The following is a 26,170-nucleotide window of genomic DNA, read 5'->3' on the forward strand; positions in this document are numbered from 1 at the left end:
CAAATATGGTTATTCTGCTAAAGTATCAGAAGTGAATATAATGACTTACTGTGTGTCAGCTATAACTATGTAGTAGGTTTGCCTTCTACTGAAGTGCTTCACAGTCACGGCTGAATTTATACTAACAAAGATAGGAAAATGGGAAGCCAGGCTTCTGCATTGTGATTGGCTACAGACAACATCCCTTGGAATAACTAATTGAGTGTATTCTTATATCAGAGTGTCCATACGAGTAGAGTACTTTTACATGTAGAGAGAGATTATGGAATTCCTTTTAACACCTTTCGAAAAAGTTTTTATTATAATAAACTAAATGAAAAACCAGTGTTATAAATTCATGCAAGGACATATATTTTGAAGTTCAAGGAAAAATATTACAGATGTACTTTTCTAAATGTCATCCGATCGGTTCTACGATGTTTCATATTAACCTTTACATGCATTATGGAGTTGATTTAAAGCAAGTGTTCATATAGGAAATTACTATAGTAAATTTAATTGAGTACGGAGCTCAAACATTGATAAATACGAGAGGCAATTTCATTACACAGTAATAAAGCAAATGCATTCTATAAAACAATGTAAAAAATTGAATGCAAAAATCTAAATGATACATCAGAATTAAAATTAGTAAGGTTTAAATGAATTTAAACTGATTTAAATTTAAAACAATAAAAAGAGGTTTTATGGTCACGTTATTTTTACACTTATGAGAGGCGAACGAAAGTGCAGCCTTAGCGACTTTTCGCTTTCTCTCTCATAATCAATAAAAGATCGAAAAAAAAAATAAATGGTTGGTCCAGAGATGTTTGTTCGATTTTTTGTAAATAACTGATTTAATTCTGAAAAAATGCAGTTGCTTTTATTTTTTGCTATTACTACAAATTGCACTAGTTTTTTAGGGTTCGTGGTTCGAGAACTAAGAAAGGAGGTATGCAGTACTGTTTCAAACCTTTCGAACAAGATAGGATAGAATACAAGATAATATAATATAATATAGAATACAGTATAATATAATATAGAATACAATATAATATAGAATGCAATATAATATAGAATACAATATAATATAGAACACAATATAATATAGAATACAATATAATATAGATTAAAATATAATATAGAATACAATATAGAATTCAATATAATATAGAATACAATATAGTATAGAATACAATATAATGTAGAATTCAATATAATATAAAATACAATATAATGTAGAATACAACATAATATAGAATACAATATAATGTAGAATACAACATAATATAGAATACAATATAACATAGAATACAATATAACATAGAATACAATATAATATAGAATACAATATAATATAGATTAAAATCTAATATAGAATACAATATAGAATACAATATAATATATATTAAAATCTAATATAGAATACAATATGATATAGATTAAAATCTAATATAGAATACAATATGATATAGAATACAATATAATATAGGTCAGAACAAATGGATTCCTTTGCATTCCCTAGGGCACAACAAAATACTGAATCTACATGTATATCTATTCGAGAAATTGGGTCCACGATAAGCATTCGTTTATTTTCATGCATGTCCTAAAACTTGAAGTTATCTTCTATGTCGCTTTCAGCGATATATAATAGACTTCCTTCATCTGATCATTTCTAATAATATCTCTCATTCATTGAGTTTGTAGACTTTTAAAGTCTAAAATATTCTAGCAGGTGTGAGTGTTTATTGTTCAAGGTCAAAGCTCATGCTAGTTATATACTAAATGTTATCAGTGCCTGGGAAATGTACAACTGAAATGTTCTGCATATACTACTAGGAAAGGTCTCATCTTTAGGAATAAGTTATAATTGGCTCAAGTATTTAGGAACTCAGACGAACATTTCTTTCCTACATCATCAAATGACCAGGTTTTTTAAACCGCGGCTGGATATGCTTGTACATTTTAGTTACGAGAAAACTGGTGCTTCAAAAAAACATGAAATTTGATTATTTTATATGGAAAAGGCTTCTTAACAACATGATAACAGGGATTTTACTGGAATATGACTCAATAGGACTTTTAGTTCTTTGGAATTTACCAAACAAGCAGCAGGGCTAGAAATAGTAGTACAAGTTGCATCATGGAAAATCCAGTAATTAATCAGAAACGATTCATTGACCTGATGCATGGTTTTATGGCGTCGATGGTTTTGATTGTAATCAAAGAAATGTGTTGGGAAATTCCCTGACACTCTATTGCCTGAGCATGGGAAGACCCGCTGGAAAACTAGCGAAAGCTGTAAAATAAATAACTGAGAAGATTCCATCCCTCGTGGGTTAGCGTATAGAGGTGGAACGAGACAGGTTTTTTAAGCTCGAGACGAGACTCGAGACACTTTCTTGTAAAAATTCGAGACTCGAGACACGAGACAGTAAAATAATGAGCATTTGGTGATGATTTCACTACACAAGTACTAGCTAATTGGTATATATAAAATTAATAAAACTCTTTTTAAATTGAATTTTCACCTGGTGTAAACGATTTAAATACAACATTTTAATAGTGATATGTGTTGTTTTATGGGATTTGTTAGGCTCAGGCTATATTGGTGTCTGAGCTCAAGGCAGTACAGGTGGTCTTGGTAATTACGGTGAGTGCATAAAGCTGGATAAAGCTAGTGGGTAAAGCTAGTAGATAAGCTAGTGTAAGGCAGTACAGGGAAGGATATAAGGAAGTGTAACGAAAGACCGAGGCTCTTCTTGATCTTCACATCAGTACATGTGAGTACATCCATTTATACAACATGGCGCAGTTGACAAAATTCTGATTTTTTTTTCTTTGTGTGTTAACGTTAGCGATAATTTTTCTGGTTACGGGGTAAGTTTAAACGGTTGATTAGACCCTTTCACGGGCGTGCAGGCGAGGTGACGTGAGGTAGGGTGGTGTTGTGAGGTGTTGTAGCGGTGAAGTAGCGTTGAAGTAGCGGTGAAGTAGCGGTGTTGGTGAGGTGTAAATATTTATTACGTATTCGGAGGTGAGAATTACATTAATTTTATACGATTGGGGTAGAGTGGATTGGTGGCGAGAGATATATTGTGTTGGGTAGAGATGGAGAGTGGTCTTCCGAAGCTGGTGTTCGGTGAGCACGGTGATGGGTTGTGGGAGAGATTTATAGAGGAGATGAATTTATGTATAGAGAGTGCTGTCGAGAAGAGAGGTTATGTAAATGATGAAGATGGCAACAGAGTGCCTATTATGAGAGGTAGAGCTAGGTTAGTGCCACTATTGAGAGCTATTGGGCACAGTGGTAGAGAAGTATTGAGGGGGGCAGGGTTCAACGTACGTGGTATAAATTCTACTTATGAAGGGGCAGTGGAGGTTTTGCAGGATTATTAAGGTAGACAAGAGAGTATGTTCGTAAAGGGGCATAAGTTTCTGACGGCTAGGCAGGCACTTGGAGAAAGTGATAGAGAATATTTGCAACGGGTAGAGAGTTTGAGCAGATATGCGGAGGTGACTAACAATACTGATAGGGTAAGGTTTGCCTTTATAGTGGCGGTTAACGGGTTGAGAGATAGAGAAGTAAGCAGAGATTTAATGAAGAATGCCAATCTGACTTGGGAGTTGTTACATGAGGCATTGAGGGCTCGTGAGATGGCGAATCATTCAGACAGGTTCGTGAAAGCAGATAGTAGAGGTAGTGATTTAAAAAGTCAGGTTAAGAGAGAAGTAGCAAAGGTATCAGAGTTTGATAGCCGAGTGCAGTACAGGAGTAATGATAGAGATAGAAGTTATGATTCAGCAGGTAGATCTTCCCCTAGGGGTAGCCCTAGGAGTAGTAGAGAGTATTATGGTAGTGAAGAGCATGATACTAGTAGATATGAGACAAGAGGCAGGGAGTATAACAAGGACAGTGGCAGTAGGAAGTATAGAGACAATAGCAGGGAAAGGTATGTCTCTAGACATGGAGAAAACAGTAGGGAAAGTAGAGATAGAGTTTGCTATAATTGCAGAGGTAGTGGTCATGAGATGCGGAGTTGTCCCCACATTAAATGTTTTTCTTGTGGACGGCGAGGACATGTATCCCGTTATTGCAGGGATAAGGGAGGAGATGTAGGTTACGATAGACGAGGTAGCAGCAGGAGGTCAGGAGGTAGCCGTGATAGTAGCTATGAGCGATATGGCAGCAGGGATATTAGTAGGGAGAGGTACAGGGGCCGAGAAAGTCCCCGCGAGATGAGAGACAAGTCTAGTAGGTACAGGGACAAAAGTATGGATAGGTTTGAGGGGGAGAGGTATAAGGAGAGGCGCGAGACGAGCCGGTATGATGAAGGGTACCGGGATAATAGTAAGGGCAGAAGTGTTAGATTCTCTGGTTATAGAGATAAATATGATGAAGATCAATGACTAGGCCAGGGAATTGTGCAGTATTTGGAAGTTAATGGAGTAAATGTAGAGTTTACGTTTGATACTGGGGCTGAGGTGTCTATGGTAACCGAGGCAATAGCCAATAAGTTGGACCTATGGTTAAAGAAACCGTCGACAGTTTTAGAAACTGATGATGGTAGTGAGTTAAAAGTGGTTGGAAGTGTAATAGTTCATTTGGAAAGTAAAGACAGGCATATGGATGCTGAAGTTCATGTGGTAAAAGGATTGAGAACGAACTTCTTGGGCATAACTGAGTTGAAGCAGCTTAAATTATTTGCTGTTGCAAATGCGTTATGCGAAAGTAAGTTTGAGGCTGTTAAGGAGTGTAGAAGTATTAAGCCAGTTAAGCCGTTTTTGTCGAGAACCATTATTGCTGGGTCAAGTTATGTTTCAGATGATGTCAAGTTGCAAAACCTGACAAATAAGTCTGACAGAGAGAGTGAAGTTAAGAAAGATCACACAGGTCAAGATTGGTGGACTTGTAAAACCAAGGGAGTGAAGAGTAGCGAATACGTGGAAATTGGTAGTCAACAGGGGACAGCCCAAGGCACCAGAGATGTGCAAGTGTTTATGGGGTGTGATAGAGAACAGAGTCACGATGAGGTAAGGGAAGGTGCTGAGAAAGTAGCTGAACCAGTGTCTGTAATGGAAAAGGTTTGCTCCTTTTTAGCCGAGGTAGCCAGCAATGGAATGTTAGACAGAGAAGGTCATGAGAAAAAGGTAGCAGTGATTGAAAGAGAGGAAAGGGAGGTGTGGAGGAAGTCGAAGGAGAAATTGGCTAAGCTGAAAGCCAAACGGGAGGCAGCAGGAAAATGTCAAAGCATTCAGGGTGGTGGTGCAGGAGTTAGCCGATGTTCAGAGGAGAATTGCTGGTAGCAGACCTGCACTGGTTGCAGGTGAGGTCGAGCTAGATAGGTCTGGACCTATGCCAACTCCCAGCTCTGTGGTGCCATCCCCTGTGCAGCCGGTTACGGCCCAGGTGGAGACCTCCCACAGGAAGCCTGTCGAGCCTGCCTCTTACTGGGGAGAGCGAGGTAAAGACGGAAGAGACGGAGATGAGGTTGAGGAGTCATTACTGACCCAACCAAAAGACTCCGGCCAGTCAGGGTTGGTGGAAGTAGTGTTGGAGATGTTGGTGGAAGTAGTGTTGATAGTGACGGTGGTCACTGTAAAAGTATTGGTAGCGGCGGAGGTCAGGGTGATGGAAAAGCCAGTGCAGACTGGCAATGGAGCTGGCAGTAGCAAGAAGAGTACTTTAGACGGTGGCACAGGGTGTGACAAGCCAGAGGCATAGCCTATGAAGACTGCCCTAATGGAGTCAGGTAACGAGCAACACAAGTAAGGTAAGTTACTACGTCTGCTTGTTGGTAGTAATGGAGTGGCCCAAAACAAAAAGAAAAAAAGAACAGGCATGTTGTATTATGGGATTTGTTAGGCTCAGGCTATATTGGTGTCTGAGCTCAAGGCAGTACAGGTGGTCTTGGTAATTACGGTGAGTGCATAAAGCTGGATAAAGCTAGTGGGTAAAGCTAGTAGATAAGCTAGTGTAAGGCAGTATAGGGAAGGATATAAGGAAGTGTAACGAAAGACCGAGGCTCTTCTTGATCTTCACATCAGTACATGTGAGTACATCGATTTATACAACAATATGCATGTAGTTTTTGTAAACAAAAGTGACACAAACAGCTCTAAAATACCGAAGTTATATATTCTAAGAATTTTGAGCTTGATTGATCATAATTATTATAAACATATTGCTCTGTACATGTATACTTTTACCATCTATTGAATAGTTCTTACTTTTTAATGTATTGTGTAATGAAACCGATAGCCGTCGCTCTACAAAGAAATACCGCAACTAAAAGAACACACGATAACACTTTCATTCTTATCGTTTCATTAAAGTTAAGTTTTGTTTGTGTATTAACTGTAGTATGTGAATTATATTTAAATTGTACTCATGAAATTATATTAATTACTGTATACATGCACATATATATTCTTATATTGAGCTAACAAAACGTCATTGTTAACCGAACACGGACTATGGTCGACACAGCCTTTCGTTCGTTTCTCCGTGACCGGGCAAGTTTTACCCGCGATTGGTAGTATATCGCGCCATGGTATGGTAGTATATGGTAGTATCGACCTGTCTCGTCTCGTATCGGTCTCGTCTCGACTTAACTATTGCCAAACTCGAGACAGGAAATAGAACTAAAGCGCCTGCGCACGGTTGTAAAAGCATGGCTTCTTGCGGTAGCAACAACTCCATATATTGTAATGGATTGCGGGCAACTGCATTTAAAGTTATACCCGGTCCGTTACTACCTGTTGCTACTGATTATGTTGGCCACTGAGTCTAATCATGTAGTCCGGACAACGGCCCTGTTATTTTTTAGTTCGGTTTTGTGTCATTAAAACAGATACCGGGTCGTATCTAATTACTCTTCGGATAATCCAATTTAATAAATAAGACTTTTGCGGGTAAAATGTCTGTATTTTATCGTATCGTGTCTAAACACCAACTGCCCTTCATAAAATTCGGGCCTCTTTTACGTATATACTACCAATCGCGGGTAAAACTTGCCCGGTCACGTAGAAACGAACGAAAGGCCGTGTCGACCATAGTCCGTGTTCGATTAACAATGACGTTTTGTTAGCTCAATATAAGAATATACATGTGCATGTATACAGTAATTAATATAATTTCATGAGTACAATTTAAATATAACTCACATACTACAGCTAATACACAAACAAAACTTAACTTTAATGAAACGATAAGAATGAAAGTGTTATCGTGTGTTCTTTTAGTTGCGGTATTTCTTTGTAGAGCGACGTCTATCGGTTTCATTACACATTACATAACTTCGGTATTTTAGAGCTGTTTGTGTCACTTTTGTTTACAAAAACTACATGCATATCACTATTACAATGTTGTATTTAAATCGTTTACACCAGGTGAAAATTCAATTTAAAAATAGTTTTATTAATTTTATATATACCAAGGGGTTACAGAGATTACGCTTACAAGAGGATTCGGCTACAAGAGGTTTCGCCTACACTTCCTGGAGGTTACGTCTACACTTCCTAGAGGTTACGTCTACACTTCCTGGAGATTACGTCTACGGTTATGGAGATGGTGCATACCATTGATTGTTGAAGAAAAAAATGTAAGAAAAATGGTAAAAAGTAATGCAATAATAGTGTTTTCATTTATCAATCAGAACGAAAATCGTGAAAGTGTAAAATAAAAACAATTTATTATCTCCTTTCCTTTCTTGGCTTTCTTAACGATTACTACCACTGCTACTATTACTACTGGTGGCTGTTCGGAGCCACAAGAACGCTAAGATGTGTGCTTAAAATCTCAAAGCTTTGGTAGATATTTTGAGTCTGATAAAATCATCACCACCTTAGGGTGGTGTAAACTAGTGCTAATCTAGTTTAGTGGGTTCTTAACAAGTATCTACTTAGCAGGAGGCAAAACAAACACGTTAACACTCACCGAGCTTCTAGTCGTAAGAGAGCGAACCCCGGTTTTTCCTCGGCGGTCTCGCGACTTTCTCGTTTCCGGTCAAGCCTGAGTTCTCGCGAGCCGAGTATATCACATTTCCTTTTGTTTGTTTGGTGCTGATCTTTTACCGGGGTGTTCAGTGGATTCTGGGAGATCCTGTGGGGCCAAACCCTCAGCAGCCTGTATAGCCTGTAGGCGACTACTTGCTGGTCTTCTGCACTCTCAAGTGCACATGGGTAAACCTGAGTTTTCCCCCCCAGAGTCTGGTGTCTCTGTGAGTAGAGCCTGGTAATTCTACTTTGCTTCTAGGGCACTTTGGTACTCCGGGTATCCTTGGAACCGCGAGGTTTCGGAAAAAGGAGTCTGGGAACTCCTTTAAAGGGTTGAGAGTCTGGGATCTCTCCAAATGTCGCCGAGAGTCTGGAATCTCTCCGACGTGGCTTCCCCCTTGTGAAGCTCACACCGCGCTTTCGCCTAGACCGAGCAACAGGTCCTCGTTGGCGGTGTCCATGTTTTCTTTCTCCTCCGCACAGTCTCCTTCCATAGAAAGGTCTCTGGCTTCGTTGGTAGGTTCAGCGCAGTCTCCTGTGGACAGGTTTCCGGCTGAAGTCGCCTGCTCAGCACGGTCTCCTGCGAGCAGATTTCCGGCCGCAGTCGCCTGTTCAGCACGGTCTAATGTCACGGGGTTTCCGGCTGTGGGGGAGGACGTGGAGCCGCCTCCTTCCAACGGAAGACTCTCTATTTTGAGGTGGTCTCTTCCATCGTCTACACTAGATGCCTCGCTGCTGTCCTTGGCAGGGGACGGCGGTGGCATGGCGGTAGCCGCAGGGGTTTTCTGAGACGCGGGTGTCTGGGAAGCCATCCGGGGACTAGGGGAGCCAGCCGAGGCTAGAACTTCCCGAAGAGGGCGAACTCGCTCATGCTCCCGCCTCTTTGCGTGGAGCTCACTCTCCCGTCTCTCCAGCTCTTTCATTTCCCTGTCGTACCGTTTTTTTAGAATAGCACGTTCTTCTCTGAGGGTCCGCAGGTCTCCCTCGAAATCAGTCTGAGGACCGGAGTCCCCCCTGATCATGGCCTGGATGTCTTCCAACGTGAAGACATCGGATGCACTTGCAGCCTGTCTGGCTACGGGTGGGTTGTACGGGGTACGGGATGTTGCGTGCCGCCTTCTCCCACTTTCCTCCCGTCTTTCCACCTTTTGTTGACCTGAGGCCTGTCCTGATCTTGAAGGATTGCCCGCAGGTACTGGAGGCCTGGAGGGCTTTCCTCCTCTCCTTCTCGACGCGTTCCGACAGACCTCTACTGTGTGGCCCTTTTCCCCACACATGTTGCAGACTATGCGGGGGCACCGTTTCCTTTCGTGACCCTCCTGCCTGCACTTCTTGCACCTGACGCGGGTGCACCGGTCGGTCGCGTGGGAGGTCTCCCCACATCTCCAGCATCTCGGGCAGTCTTTTCCCAGGTGATCTCCTGCCTCCTTACAGTGTGTGTTGGGACACCTCATAATTGAATCGTAGATTGGATGTAGTAAAACGTAGTAATCTACAAAAGGAGAACACTATTTATAATAAAGGAACCCATCTTGCCTTTTTGTCTTGACAGTCCGACCACTTCTGGTCACTCTGTCACCGGTCTGAGCAACGGGGTTTGCAACCCGGCTGCTACTACCGGTTTGTCCCGCTTCTGCAGGTTTGTCAGGCAAAGCCTCACCCTCTGTTAAGCGGTCAGAAAATAAGGTATCTAAAGCTAGATCGCTTTCTACACTATCAGTTGTGCTCAGGTTAACAGGTAGCGTGTTATTGTAACCACCATTGCTGCTGATACCATCCCCCCAAGCATTAGTGCCACTGTTATAAGAGTTATCACTACTGGCGTGAGCCTCGTCGTCTATTGCGTCCTCCCCATTACCAGTGTTATCTCTAATCGAAGCGGGGTTAGTAGAGTTAGACACCCTAGGGGTTAGTAAAGCGGGGAAAGCTGGTCTATCTACGACCCTTTTACTCACGGCTGCCTCTTCGGCATTCCCCACACTGGTAGGATGTATGAAAAGGTAATCATCCTCTCTACAATCAGAGTCAGAAAGCACAAATAAATGCTTACGGTTGCGCCGAAGGTCGCTCTGTCCTACGCGAACCCAATAGCTCTCTGGAGAGCTGTCCGCCCGGACTACAACCCCTTCTTTACCGACATCGGATGGAGCATTAACCCATACCCGCTGCCCCGGTAGGAGGTCTGGCAGAGGCTTAGCCCTGTGCTTAGCGTTCCATTTCTCACGCTTAGCCTCTTTGGCTTCGAGTTCTTTATGTTCAAATAGATCATAGTCTACAACTCGGGGAACGGGTTTTCCCGACGTTGTCCTGATCGATCTAGCAAACATTAACTCGCTCGGGGAGTAACCCGATTTGAGGGGTGTTGATCGGTAATCGAGGAGTGATTTGTCCTTGTCTGTTGACATGTCCCACATCCGTTTGACGGTTTTGACTGACCGTTCTGCTAGTCCGTTGGATGGCGCATACCTTGGGCTGCTGGTGGCTATTTGGAAACCCCATGCTTGCGCAAAGTTGCGATATTCCTGGCTAGCAAAACATGGTCCGTTATCACTCCTGACTAATTTTGGCACCCCCAGCCTGGCGAACACCGGCTTCATTGCCTGGATTACAAGACAAGAAGTCTGAGCTCGAATCCGGGGTACCTCAATCCACCTGGAGTAATAATCCATCATGACTAGGTACAAGTTACCTTGATGTTCCATAACATCACACCCAATCTCTAACCAAGGAGCTGCTGGAAGCTGAGCATGCTCCATGGGCTGGTGTTTGATAGAACAGTGTCTAATACAGACATTACATCGAGAGACATAATGGTCTATATCACCACTCATTGAGGGCCACCAAGTGAATTGCCTCATTTTTACTCGCATCTTTTCGATCCCCTGATGGCTTTCATGGAACCGTGCCAGGTAAATGGGCCTCAATTCATTCGGGATGTAAATTCTGCCTTTGAACAGAATTAGACCCTGGTATGACGTAATCGTATCGCGACTACCATACAACTTAGCGAGCTCTGCATCCAATTTCTTTTTGTCTGGCCACCCTTTCGCAAGGTATTCCAAACATTTTCTGGATGTTGTGTCTCGCCGAGTGGCGTCAAACAACTCAGTTCGTCTACACGGGTCTAGCATCTCTGCAACCTGTGTCTCGACGTACTGTTCCACTGCAGAACAGTGACCTATGTTTTCACTGCTAGCGGCGCTAGGCCGACTCAGTGTGTCTGCTAAGTACATTTGAGGTCCTGGGGTATGAAAAATTGAATACCCGAACCTCATCATCCTCATTTTAAACCGCTGTACCCGCACAGGTAGCTTAGACAGATCTTTGTCACCAAGGATGGAGACTAAAGGTTTGTGGTCTGTCTCTACCTCAAAATATCGACCTACCAGGTAATAATCAAATTTTTCGCAGGCCCATGTGACTGCCAGCGCTTCTTTTTCGACCATTGCATACCTAGTTTCGACCTCAGTCAATTTGCGTGACGCGTATTCGACTGGTTGCCAAGTATTCAGCTCGGTCTGCTGTAATAGCACAGCACCGAGAGCATACTGGCTTGAATCTGCTGACACGCGGTGCAGCTTATTCAAGTCGAATGCACATAGCACAGGGGCTCGTGACAGTTCCCGTTTGATCTGTTCGAAAGCCAACTGTTGACTACTGCCCCACAGCCACATGCTGCGCGCTCCCATCACTGCATAAATAGGTATAGCTAAACCCGACAAATTTTTGGAAAACTTGCCGAGATAGTTAACCATGCCGATGAAGCGCCTAGCAGCTTTTTTATCTTCTGGGGGATTTAACTGACAAATTGCTTTTACTTTGTCTGGGTCTGGCCTTACACCTTCAGCGCTGACAAGATGTCCTAGGAATTTGACCGAAGTACAGCCAAATTCACATTTGTCTTCGCGAAGTGTCACTCCAGCAGCATCGATCTTGGATAGAACCTTTCTCAACCGTTTCCAGTGAGTGGTCTCATCCTTACCGAAGATTAAGACATCATCCATTAGACAGATAACTCCGTCCATCTGGCCTAATATCTTTTCCATGCCCCTTTGATAATACTCAGGAGCTGACGATATGCCGAAGGGCATTCGTTTAAAGCAATACCTCCCCCATGGAGAGATGAACGTCGTCAGTAGCTTGCTCTTAGGGTCGAGCTTGACTTGCCAAAATCCGGAATTTGCATCGACCTTGGAGAAAATCCGACCCTCGGCCAGTCTTGACAACATGTCACTGACCCTTGGGAGTGGATATGTCTCCCTTTTCACCCCTTTATTGAGGTGGGTAAGGTCTACACACATCCTAATAGCGCCATTAGGTTTTGGAGCTATGGTCAGTCCCGAACACCAATCAGTTGGTTGTTCTACTGACTCAATAACTCCCAGCGCTAACATCTTCTCTATTTCAGCCTTTGCCTTGTCATAAAGACCGGCAGCTATAGGCCTCGGAGAGAAAAGATGATAAGGTTCAGTGTTTTCCTTTAGTTCAATGCTAAACAAGCCTGGCATCGTTCCTAGCCCTTGAAAGAGCCTAGAAAACTCCTTTACTGGATCAAATGCCTCAATGTTTATAGCATTGACAATTGCTAAAAGACCTAAGTCTATAATTTCTTGTGCTCCTAATAAATTTCTATTAGCACCTAGCACCACATGTGCTTTGCAATTAGTGGACTTTCGCTTGCTGTTGATCTTAATATCAGCAACTCCTGCCACACTCAACCTCTTTCCACCTGCGCCAACCAAAATTGTGGAACTAGGAGAGAGCGGCAAGTCCAAAGACTTTTGAGTTCCCTCTGTCAACACAGTGACATCCGCCCCAGTGTCTAGACAGAAAGGAACGTCTTGGCCATGGACCGAGAGCGCGAGTCTGAAATCACCAGCCAGTCAACTAGAGTCCCGGTTAGAAGCTAGCCTGACCTTTTTATCGCTATTGCGGCCTTTCCCTGATTTAAAGGGGCACTCGCTCTCCGCATGATATTTACCGTCGCATGTACGACACCTGTTTGGTCTGCCGCACGCACCTGCCATGTGCCCAAGTTTCTTGCAAACATTGCATCTAACTTGGGGGCAATCTCTAACAAAGTGATCAACTGCGCCACACTCATAACAACAGTCATCGCTTCTCCGGTAGGGAGAGTCACGGCGCCTCCGCCGGTAACTATTCCTGCCCACACGGTCCTTGGGGTCGTCTGAATCGCTGTTAACGCTATAACGGCGATAGCGATAACGTCCTTCGTGGCTACTTTCCCGGCTGTTAGAGCCGCCTTTGTAGCCACTACGACGCCCAAAGCGTTCCTGACTACCCTCACGGCTGCTAGAGCCGCGTCCGTAACCATCGTAACGCCCTTGACGTTCTCGACCCTTGTAGCCGTCTCTGCTACCATCCCTTCTCTTTCGCCAACTGTCCCGGTCTTCTCGCCTCCGTACCTCGCCAACCTCCTGTTTGACACGCTGCTGTGCCCCACCGCCTGTCGCCTCCGAAGAGACACGAGCCCCTGGGGTCGGCACCGCAGCATCCTGTGTCGCACTAAGTTGGGCGGCAGCAGGTCGAGTCGAACTAGACTCCGCCGCGATTATCTCTGAGGCCTCTTGCGCTACGTTTCTGGTTCGAAGAAGGTTTGTCAACCTCTCCCAATCCAGATCATTTTGGGCCATTAATTCCCTACTCAATTTTATGTCGCGCAGTCCATTCACGGCAATGACTAGGGCAAAGCTCCTACGTGAATCGTCATTCCTACCAAAATCAAGCTGCCTACTGAGCCGTTCTACTCTGAGGAGAAAATCTCTGTCGTCTTCTCCCGCAAGTTGTCTCGCAGAAACAAACTTTTGGGTTTTGACGTAGACATTCTCCTCTCGTTCATAATGCCCTCTCAGCAGGCCCTAAGCCTGGTTGAATGTTGAGTCCGGGTTATTGGACTCAAAACCCAACGATCTTAGGGTTTCCTACCCTCTTGGCCTATGGCTTTTAAGAGTGCCAGCAACTGAGCCCTAGGAGTGAAGTTGGGGACCACGACGGCCTCCCCCTCCACCGTAGCCTCACTATCCCCCATCTCAAAGTCCTTCATTTCAATACATAGGGTAAACTCTTCTCTAAACTTTTTCCAGCTACCGAATACATCAGTAGCCAAAATTTCTAGCGCAGGCAAGCTAGCAAAAATATTTGCACCCACCCTTCTTCCAGCCATAATTCTATTTTAATTCGAAAAATTACAACAGAATCTACTGAACAGTATCAATGGTAGAACGGTCAACTGAGATCCGTTCGTGTATCTATGGTGTCACCACACCTCAATTCACCTCGCCGAGCGTCTACACACTCCACAATTGTCCAACACAATTCAATATACTCACCTCTACTTATCACTGTATTATCGTATTAATTTAGCACTACACTATCGTACAACCTAGCTCAATCACAAACGTATTACTCTTCTCCTGTAAGTAAACACTCGTGGTACCATGTAAACTAGTGCTAATCTAGTTTAGTGGGTTCTTAACAAGTATCTACTTAGCAGGAGGCAAAACAAACACGTTAACACTCACCGAGCTTCTAGTCGTAAGAGAGCGAACCCCGGTTTTTCCTCGGCGGTCTCGCGACTTTCTCGTTTCCGGTCAAGCCGGAGTTCTCGCGAGCCGAGTATATCACAGGTGGTAGTACCATTCGTTGTACTACGAATTATTATTTATTGATAGTTTGTAATTAATAGTCTGCAACTAACGGTGAACTAGTATTAATAATTCGATATATTGGGCATTGGTCTGTCTGCTTATAGTAATTTAATAGTCAAACGAGTGTGGGTAAATGAATGAGACAAAATAATATGATTATTTGCGAATAAATAACAAAAAATAAATAGTTGTTTTATAACTAAATTGTTCCATTCTTCTGGTCACTTTTAATGTTTTACGCATTGCTTTGTTTTAGCTTGCTTTGTAAAACATTGTTTTAGCAATGTCTTATGCATTGCTAATACATGTATATACATAGTAGTAGTAATATTATATCTTTGGTATAATATACCATATACATAATATATATTACATATAATTATGTAGTGGTTTTATTATTTTGTGTTGCAAGCAAGGTTGATTGATCGAAAGGTTGAATCATGAGTTAAAACTGTTTGTCTTGGGATGGCTAATTGTGATAAGTAACATTACATTAAAAATTTCATCCTCTGAGCAGTACAATTAGTCTAAAACTGTAAATTATGAAACGCCAATACCGTGTAGCAGGCTGTACACTATCATTTTCCATGTATGTAGCTTTGTACGCAACATCTAAATTACAAGTCCCAGGTAGCGAATGGGACCAATGTCAATATTGGTATATTGATATTGGTCCTGATCAATAAGTCAATATCACCACCCAGAATTTTACTAACAACATTATGACAAAGTTAACTCATCTGTCTTTCAAGGTTTCAAAATAATTAATTTCTCATAGTTGAAGAAAACTAACTCTGCTTTTTTGTCTATACAAAAATCTCAGTGCAGCGTTTTGAGTTCACTTTAGTAAAGTAATATCCTTTGTAAGGTAAAGGTCCCAAACCATGCAGCCATACTCAGGACCAGGTCTAACTCGTGAAGTATCAGCTATCTTTCTTGTTTTTTGATCTGCATCTTTCAGAACCATGTAAGCATGCCGATTAATTGCTCTTCCTCGGATTCAATTTTAAAAATATGTTGATTAAATTTCAGATCATTCTGCAACTCTACCACAAAATAAGGATTAGAAGTCACACTTTGTAGATGGTGATCATATAAGATGAGAAAGTTATTTGTATCCATCGGCAAAGACGACTTGCCAATAGAGAGATGGTAATACTTTTGTGGATTAAATTTCATGTGCCAAATTTTGGCTCAAGATTCAAGAGAGCATAAATCTTGTTGCAGCATGGGAGCTTTGTCTTGTGTAGCTGTTGAGGCTTTGTGTTATCAGCTAAGTTGTCAGTTCATCTTCGGCCACTTTCTTGGCACTCGCATGGAGTCCCTTAATACCTCGTCCCTTAGCCTACCAAGCATCATTTTATGCAATATGTAGCAGGCACAAAAATAGCTCTAGACTCTCTCAACAAGCGGTTTGGGAGTTGTCTGTTAGAGTTTTGCTGTTGTTGAACACACGACTCCTTTCTTAAAGCTAGTCTAAACAGGCTAAACTAGCTCATACAATGATTAGCAGGGCTTTTGGCTCACAAAAATGAAGCAAAAGTTTAACCATTATATTACTGTTTGAACATTTTAGAATATTATACCTATAACCTAGCTTAAGTTGATTTGTTCTGTATCTTGCAAAAATCTTGCAAAATCTTGCATTTGTTCTCTGTGCAAATTTTCTTATCCGCTCAGTGTTGGGTTTCTGATGTATCGAGCTAGAGAAAGTAAATTGCATTATCATACTTTCTAATATTCTCAAAAAACATATTGCTTTTTCATGACCTTCTACTCTACTTCGTAGAACATTGAAAGTCGATTGAGAAAGAATGATGACAGTCAGAAGATAGGGTGATATGACGATACATATGTTATTGAACAAATACTAGTACAAGTACAGATACTACCATTTTAAGATGTATCACTGACATGATGGTGCTTATATGTGATGAATGAGAAAATGGAGCAAATAAATCTGTAACTGGATGTTTGTATTTTTTTGCAGAATAAATCCTAAACTTATAATCTATCTATTGATTCAATTGATGAAATAGGAAAACTTCAGCAAGTAAAAATACTGTAAGAATGTGTACTTAGCATATGAACTGTTGTGTGTACAAAAGTAGCCCAATTCCTCCAAATTATACAAAAGTGAGTAATTTTGTATAAGTCTAAATGATATTCACTTCGAAATAGTCTTTTAATGTATGCTTATTATATAGCAAAGCTAAAGAGAAGGAGCAGTTATAGTAGCCATGCAAGGAGATTGAGAAATGGGTTTTTACTTCATTTCAAAGATATTTATTACAGCATTGCAATGTGGTTGAAGCTATGGCCACTTTAGCATAATTTTATCAAACGTGCTTAAATTGTTTTGTGGTCTTTTTGTTAATTTAGAGTTGGCTCCTTTATATGTCATATTTTTTCTTGCTAAAACAATATTGTTTAGTAAATAATTTCTTTTGTATCAAAGTGAAATAACAGGTTATATGCAGAAAAATCAAATTTTTATGAGAGCCTTCTTTTGCTCATTTATGATGGATGACACTATTGTAAATCATATAACTTGTATTTGTAATTTACTCAGTAGGGCCTATATATGCATATGTACCCAAGGGTGATCTCAACCGGCGGTGAGGGAGGCTCCATGTAAAAGTGAAACATAATGGTATGCAATAGGAGATAAAAAACAACTCCAAAGTTATGAAATGATATATTGACCAACAACCATTGATCACTTTTAGTGATGGGCTGCTGATAACATAGAAATACTCAGTTATTGACATGTGTCTGTATGTATAAGAGTAACAACTTCAAAAATACATACGCTTGTTTTTTGCTTAATAATTCAATAAAAATGTGGTTTTAACTTCAACAACACGGTTTGTTGCAAATAAACGACTGTTAAATCACCATGGTTCCCAATAATCAACTCGAATTAAGTTTATATATTTGCAAGGATTTGATATATGGATGATTATAGGATTTGATATAATAAAAAAAATTTACATAATAAAATACATCAACACACGTTCATAACATGCATTCATCGTGCCATTCGTAATTTTCTGCATCACAATTCACAGCATTAAAGTAGGGGCAATATCCTAGATCGTAGGCATAGTCTATCAGCTTGTAGACGTAATCTCCTGTAGGCAAAATCACTTGTAGACGTAATCTCCTGTAGGCACAATCACTTGTAGGCGTAATCTCCTGTAGGCAAAATCACTTGTAGGCGTAGTCTCTGGCACCCATACCAAGTAGCTAGTACTTGTGTAGTGAAATCATCACCAAATGCTCATTATTTTACTGTCTCGTGTCTCGAGTCTCGAATTTTTACAAGACAGTGTCTCGAGTCTCGTCTCGAGCTTAAAAAACCTGTCTCGTTCCACCTCTATACGCTAACCCACGAGGGATGGAATCTTCTCAGTTATTTATTTTACAGCTTTCGCTAGTTTTCCAGCGGGTCTTCCCATGCTCAGGCAATAGAGTGTCAGGGAATTTCCCAACACATTTCTTTGATTACAATCAAAACCATCGACGCCATAAAACCATGCATCAGGTCAATGAATCGTTTCTGATTAATTACTGGATTTTCCATGATGCAACTTGTACTACTATTTTTAGCCCTGCTGCTTGTTTGGTACATTCCAAAGAACTAAAAGTCCTATTGAGTCATATTCCAGTAAAATCCCTGTTATCATGTTGTTAAGAAGCCTTTTCCATATAAAATAATCAAATTTCATGTTTTTTTGAAGCCCCAGTTTTCTCGTAACTAAAATGTACAAGCATATCCAGCCGCGGTTTAAAAAACCTGGTCATTTGATGATGTAGGAAAGAAATGTTCGTCTGAGTTCCTAAATACTTGAGCCAATTATAACTTATTCCTAAAGATGAGACCTTTCCTAGTAGTATATGCAGAACATTTCAGTTGTACATTTCCCAGGCACTGATAACATTTAGTATATAACTAGCATGAGCTTTGACCTTGAACAATAAACACTCACACCTGCTAGAATATTTTAGACTTTAAAAGTCTACAAACTCAATGAATGAGAGATATTATTAGAAATGATCAGATGAAGGTAGTCCATTATATATCGCTGAAAGCGACATAGAAGATAACTTCAAGTTTTAGGACATGCATGAAAATAAACGAATGCTTATCGTGGACCCAATTTCTCGAATAGATATACATGTAGATTCAGTATTTTGTTGTGCCCTAGGGAATGCAAAGGAATCCATTTGTTCTATCCTATATTATATTATATTGTATTCTATATTATATTGTATTCTATATTGTATTGTATTCTATATCATATTGTATTCTATATTAGATTTTAATCTATATCATATTGTATTCTATATTAGATTTTAATATATATTATATTGTATTCTATATTAGATTTTAATCTATATTATATTGTATTCCATATTATATTGTATTCTATGTTATATTGTATTCTATATTGTATTGTATTCTATATCACATTGTATTCTACATTATATTGTATTCTATATTATATTGTATTCTATATTATATTGTATTCTATGTTATATTGTATTCTATATTATGTTGTATTCTACATTATATTGTATTCTATATTATGTTGTATTCTACATTATATTGTATTCTATATTATATTGAATTCTACATTATATTGTATTCTATATTATATTGAATTCTATATTATATTCTATATTATGTTGTATTCTACATTATATTGTATTCTATATTGTATTCTATATTATATTTTAATCTATATTATATTGTATTCTATATTATATTGTGTTCTATATTATATTGTATTCTATATTATATTGCATTCTATATTATATTGCATTCTATATTATATTGTATTCTATATTACATTATACTGTATTCTATATTATATTATATTATCTTGTATTCTATCCTATCTTGTTCGAAAGGTTTGAAACAGTACTGCATACCTCCTTTCTTAGTTCTCGAACCACGAACCCTAAAAATCTAGTGCAATTTGTAGTAATAGCAAGAAGTAAAGACAACTGCATTTTTTCAGAATTAAATCAGTTATTTACAAAAAATCGAACAAACATCTCTGGACCAACCATTTATTTTTTTTTCGATCTTTTATTGATTATGAGAGAGAAAGCGAAAAGTCGCTAAGGCTGCACTTTCGTTCGCCTCTCATAAGTGTAAAAATAACGTGACCATAAAACCTCTTTTTATTGATTTAAATTTAAATCAATTTAAATTCATTTAAACCTTACTAATTTTAATTCTGATGTATCATTTAGATTTTTGCATTCAATTTTTTGCATTGTTTTATAGAATGTATTTGCTTTATTACTGTGTAATGAAATTGCCTCTCGTATTTATCAATGTTTGAGCTCCGTACTCAATTAAATTTACTATAGTAATTTCCTATATGAACACTTGCTTTAAATCAACTCCATAATGCATGTAAAGGTTAATATGAAACATCGTAGAACCGATCGGATGACATTTAGAAAAGTACATCTGTAATATTTTTCCTTGAACTTTAAAATATATGTCCGTGCATGAATTTATAACACTGGTTTTTCATTTAGTTTATTATAATAAAAAACTTTTTCGAAAGGTGTTAAAAGGAATTCCATAATCTCTCTCTACATGTAAAAGTATTCTACTCGTATGGACACTCTGATATAAGAATACACTCAATTAGTTATTCCAAGGGATGTTGTTTGTAGCCAATCACAATGCAGAAGCCTGGTTTCCCATTTTCCTATCTTTGTTAGTATAAATTCAGCCGTGACTGTGAAGCACTTCAGTAGAAGGCAAACCTACTACATAGTTATAGCTGACACACAGTAAGTCATTATATTCACTTCTGATACTTTAGCAGAATAACCATATTTGTTTAGAATTTTTAAGAGTGTTATTTTATAGCTGGATTTCGAAGCTGGATTTTATTTCACTGGTTGCAACGATGAAGTTCAGTGTTTCTCTTGCGGTGGAATACTGAAGGGCTGGCAAACTAACGATTGTCCGTGGAGAGAACACGCAAAATGGTTTCCTCACTGTAGCTTCCTCATAGAAACGAAGGGAGAAAATTTTGTAGCCAAAGTAGGCAAGTCGTATGGAAGAGAGTTACTACATTTTTCCAAGAGACCGAAATCTTATGAAGATATGGTCAGTGATTCGAGAGCGACGATGACCCAGATATGCCTATCTCTTGGTCACTGCCAGGAAACCATTGACAAGGCCTTTGCCTCTAATAAGGAACCATTCAACAATATGCCAGATTTGATAGATGTTATTTATAAAATTGAAGAGGGAGAGTTAGACGTAGAAATACAACAAGAAGAATGCTCAAATGAAATCACAGTCTCTGACTCTTCAGAATTTTTGCTTAGCTGCAGAGAATGTTGTAAATCAAATGTGATAGCTGAGGCCAAACACTTAGCACTTCCTTGTGGCCATCTTGCTTTTTGTGAAAATTGTGCTAGCAAAGCGAAAGAGCAAGCTGAAAGTCAAGCAGTTCTCTGCCCATTTCCAGACTGCGGCTGCGAACTTTTAGGCAGTCAAACAGTTCATTTTGTGGGAGATTATTTCTGTAAATATTAACACGCTTTTTTATGTTTAAAGATGTTTTCTTTGCAAATAAACCTGACAGCCTTCAGCTGCTAGAAGTTACAGACATGATATGTAATGATTATAATTATTTATTTGCTGTATGCAGTGTTTTATTTCCTGTTGAGCGTTTAACATGTTTTTTTTTGCACTTTTTTACGAAACTAGTCTTTTAGGATCTCACACATGTCATTTTCTTTTTTGAAGCTCATAGCACCTTTAGACAAATATATTATTAATCAACTGTAACTGTTCTCTTTACTAACAAAACCTCACAACAATAAACACATATCTGATGGAGTATTTTCATAGCTCATGTTTCTCCTATATTTGTACCAAAGAAAAGGCATTTTCAGTAAAGTGTAATAACTGTTATGGTTTTCCAATCACCTTTACTATAATAAAATATATAGCCTTCCGTCTTTCCAAGGCCATGGCCAGAGGTTTGGCAAAAATATTTCATCATATAGATATTTGAATTCACAAAATTTCAATTGCAAAAGTAAGTTTGCGAGTAAAAAATTTAACTTACCAGCTTGGCAAATCACTAATCATTCACTTACATGAGTTCAGGAATAGCTGTGCACCTACTTATTCTCTCTGCTCATTTGTACATCTGGCGATCTCCTTCGGCACACCAGACTACCACGCTACTAGTACATCTGTCTGAAGCCTTTTATCGACATTAAGAAAGAAGGTTGCATAATACAAGTTCTGAACTCGTAACCTTTCGCTTGATTGACTGACACATCAACACCTGGGGTAATCGACCACCTTATCCGCTGGATAAGGTGCACAAATAATAGTGCAAACACTTATGTTTTGTAATTTATTGACACACATGATGATCTCTTATACTAGACGGCCAGGGTAGTAACTTCTCATAGCAAGCATAGCGCCAAACCAAAAACCTAATCTCGTTATTCATCAAGCACAAAAGAGTCGGAATATGCTTTTGTGTTGGATATCTGATATAGGCATTAGTAGAGCAGGAACATGAACTTATCTTTCAGCCTTTTCTTTTGGAGGGTGGGCTACTCAAACTAAGATGTTTTATAGTCAGAAATTTATGCTGAATTCAATTATGTTTCTACACCTATGTGTTTGCACATTTCTGAGCTAGAGAGCATTTTCGAATTGGGAGGGGGCAACTCCAAGTTTCCTTAGAAAACCTTACATATCAGACAAAGAAAACTATTTTATAATCTCAAAAATTAATAAATGCTTTTATTTGAGATTAAGTGAGTCAATTCTCAGCATTCCTTAACCCATGCCAAGGATGCAGCAAGACCGCTTGTTTCACTGTCTTGATTAGTCTGTAAATGAAACCCTAGTCAGAGTGACTAAACTTCAATATGAGACAGCCAAACAGTATTCAAACAGATGGTTGATATTGGAAGAAGAGAGCATTCAATGTGAAATTGCTCAAAAAGTGCTAATCATTGAGAACTTCGATGAGAGTTCAGACTTCTTGTCATTATGAGTGTTATAAAAAGTATTGTAACAAACTCGTTATGGAAAGAGCTGAGAAAAGACATGAGAAGAGACAGAAAGAATGTGATACAGCAGAAGAGGTGAGATCAGATATTTATAGCTTTACAAATTCATGATGATTACTCCATTATGATGGTACTTTGGTGGGAGAAAAAGAAAACATTTTCATTTTTGTCTGCACATTTTGTGAGCAGCAAAATTAACTCTTTGCCGTTTACATGACTTGTTATAGCCTACAATTTGGACATCAATTTATAGATAAATTACATGTATGATCCTTCCTTGGTTTTTTGCATATGACCACACAAACTACGCTAGATATGGCATGCTGTACTATGCAGAGATGACTAATCTGAAAGTATGGCGTAGCAAGGTGTATGAGGCTCTTATGAAGAAGGAGTATTTTACTTATCAATCACGACATCACGGTTTATTCAGCTCTATCGCTTGTGATTAATCTATTGAGCAAACAGTTAAAAGAGACTCAAAGTCTCACAGTAGAATCATAGGGTTTAACAGGAATCATCGGCCTCTCAATGCTGAACTCTATCTCACCCAGAACGAACAGCTGTGCATACAGACATGAAGAAGATGCTAGTGCCTGGTGATTCGGATGCAGCAAGTTATGAGATGCGTGCAAAGGCATGGAAGGCTGATGAGGAAACGAGGGAAGTCATGAAAGACTCATAACAGCAAGAATAAATTCGTTTGCGTTTCAAACCACCAAGCTAGTACATATTACCAGTGGTGCAAAAGCCTCCATTGAAGTGAAGCAGGATCTTGAAATGGCAAATGTGATAGGAGAAAAACAGCTTTCAGAATTTGTCCAGAGGAGGTTAAGCACCCAAGAGATTGATTTCAATGCATCCATCAAGTCAAACAAGCTCAAAACTTTCCCCACATTACCATCAGCTAAGAAAAAATCAAAAGAAAAAGTCCTAGCGTGTTCGCACAGACTGTTTGAAAATTTGTTAGTGATCAGCCAACAGCGTAACTTGGATTTAAGAAAAGTGTTATCATTCTCTCTTGGCAACATCAGCTGGTCCCTGGCGAACTCTGATGGCTCTATATTGAAGACTGCTAAGTCGGCTCTGATGGCTGCTGTTGAGGAAGATGCTGATGATCAACCATCAATCTATGTTAACCAGGATCAGCTACCAGTCTTTGAGACTGTTGTGGTTGATGCTATGGCCGAAATTCAGACCCTGAAAGCTCCTCCAACTTTTGGCATGGTTGCAAGTCAGCTTTTGCAACGGATAGTTAGTATTGCAAACGTATATCACACATGTCGTGTAGATGTTGTTTGTGACACATACCCTGATATCAGCATTAAAGGAGGTGAGAGAAGTCATAGAAGTGTAGAAGGAAGACAGAAGGTTGCTGTGTTTAGTCCGAACTTCTGAATTTTCAGCAGATGGCTCAGACAAGTCTGCTTTAGTGAAATTTTTAAAGGATACATGGAGGAAGTCAACTATGAAACAGAAACTAGATCTTGTAACAGCTTTTTCTCAAGAATGCCACATGATCAGCTATGACCTTGATGGATCAATCGCTGTATACCAAACAGATAGTTTGACACCAGACCACGAGGAAGCAGATACGCGCATGTTATCACATATCGCAAAGATAATGGAAGACAAACCCAGCTCAAAAGTTCTAGTCAAGCGCCAGGACACAGATGTTTTCCTAAGCTGTCTATCTCTAGTGAATGAGCTGCCATCACAAAAACTCATTTACTGCTGTGGTAAGAAGCAGTTGAGATATGTAAACAGGCTGTCTGTCTACTGTCCTCACATCCGAACGATGCAAAGCACTGCTCCATGCTTTAAGTGGATATGACAGTGTAAGCGCATTCTATTCCAACGGGAAGATAACTTTCTTCAAGCTGCTAGAGAACAGTCTTGAATTCTGTAACACACTGAAATCATTGGAAACAGATTTTGAAGTTGATGGTGCAATAAGATAATCTATTGAGACATTCATATGCAGATTATATAGTGAAGAGACAAAATCCATCAATGAAGCAAGGTATAAGATCTTCTGCTCACCGTCTCGCACATCACAACCAAACTTACCACCCACACTAGATGAGTTAAATCTCCATATATCTAAGGCTGCCTATCAGGCCGCGATATGGAGAAGACCCAAGCAAATCATCATCAATGTCCCATCCCCCAGCAACATGGTTGGTTTATGGAAGATGGAGAGCTTAAAGCTAGATGGATAACACAACAACCAGCACTTCCTGATGTGCTCGTGGACATGTTTTGTCGATGCAAAACTGGGTGCCAGTCTCATCGCTGTCAGTGCAACAATACAAATCTCAAGTGTACGAACATGTGCAGAAGCAGCTGCTGTAGCAATAGAAATAAAGAGGATGGAGATGAAAGTAGTGATGCAGAAGACTCAGATGACTGTGAATTAGAAGGTTAGTATTTGAGTGGTATTGTAACCAAAGGTGCACTTCATGTTTGATTAGAATACATACATGTATGTGTCACACCGTATAAAAGACTGACTAATTGCGATTTCACTTGCATAATAAAGTAAATGGTTCCACAGAATAAGCATTAATGATGAATATATGTATACTAAAATGTTATATATACATGGTCTGAGTCTTTAAAAATACTTTTCATGTTGTTTTGCAGATCTGTAATGATATATGAGTTGCGGAATAACAAAGACAAACTGTAAAGCTGCCACAATGTCAACCAAACTGAGAACACATAATATTATATAATACAATTCTAATATTATAATATTTGAAGAATAAATATTTTAATGTTATTAGAATTGATTCCAACTTAGGTTATTGCTAATTATTTAGTATTTATATGCCATTTTCATTATTACATTGTTGGTAGAAGCACATGAAACGTTACAGATATTTATTTAATTAAAATAATATATTAATTAAATTGCTCAAAAATGAACACTCTGAGAGGTGTAGAAACCAGATATTTGAAATCAGCTCAAAATTCTGATCTAGATGCCACTCTTATCACATAGCCCACCTCCAAAAGGAATAAATCACTTTTTTGACAGCTTTATGCCCTCCTGCTCTATTACATTCATAATAAGCTCGGTAGTGATAGGTGGTTAGGGAAATTGGGAAATTGGGAAACTCCAAAATTTCCCAATTATGTAATGGAAAACTAGTCACAATCACTAGTCGCTCGATAAGAACACCTGCCGCTGAAATGATTGGCTATTTATAGGCTAATGCAACGTCCTGATGAGCTAACATAAGTTGAAGGTAATTCCATATGACTAACCGTGTCAGGGATTGGCAAACACTCAATTTTATGACAAGCCTGTGGCAAGAGTGGTCAAGATACAGTTAGCAACTGTCCCTAACGGAAAAACACAAACACAACAAACATATTATTCACATGCAAAGCCAGTTCAACAAAATATGTAGATAGAAATCGTTGGGATTTTA

The 26,170-nt window shown here is 39.5% G+C and overlaps 1 long non-coding RNA gene across 1 annotated transcript; it reads left to right on the forward strand.

The window, feature by feature from the left end:
* Positions 1 to 7,502: 7,502 nt before the first annotated feature.
* Positions 7,503 to 16,938, forward strand: LOC137406592 (uncharacterized). Its single transcript, XR_010979912.1, has 3 exons — positions 7,503 to 7,586; positions 15,681 to 15,800; positions 16,438 to 16,938. It is a non-coding gene; the product is annotated as an uncharacterized lncRNA (long non-coding RNA).
* The last annotated feature ends 9,232 nt before the right edge of the window (positions 16,939 to 26,170 follow it).

Source organism: Watersipora subatra, chromosome 10, assembly GCF_963576615.1.
Source record: "Watersipora subatra chromosome 10, tzWatSuba1.1, whole genome shotgun sequence".
Lineage (NCBI taxonomy): Eukaryota > Metazoa > Bryozoa > Gymnolaemata > Cheilostomatida > Watersiporidae > Watersipora > Watersipora subatra.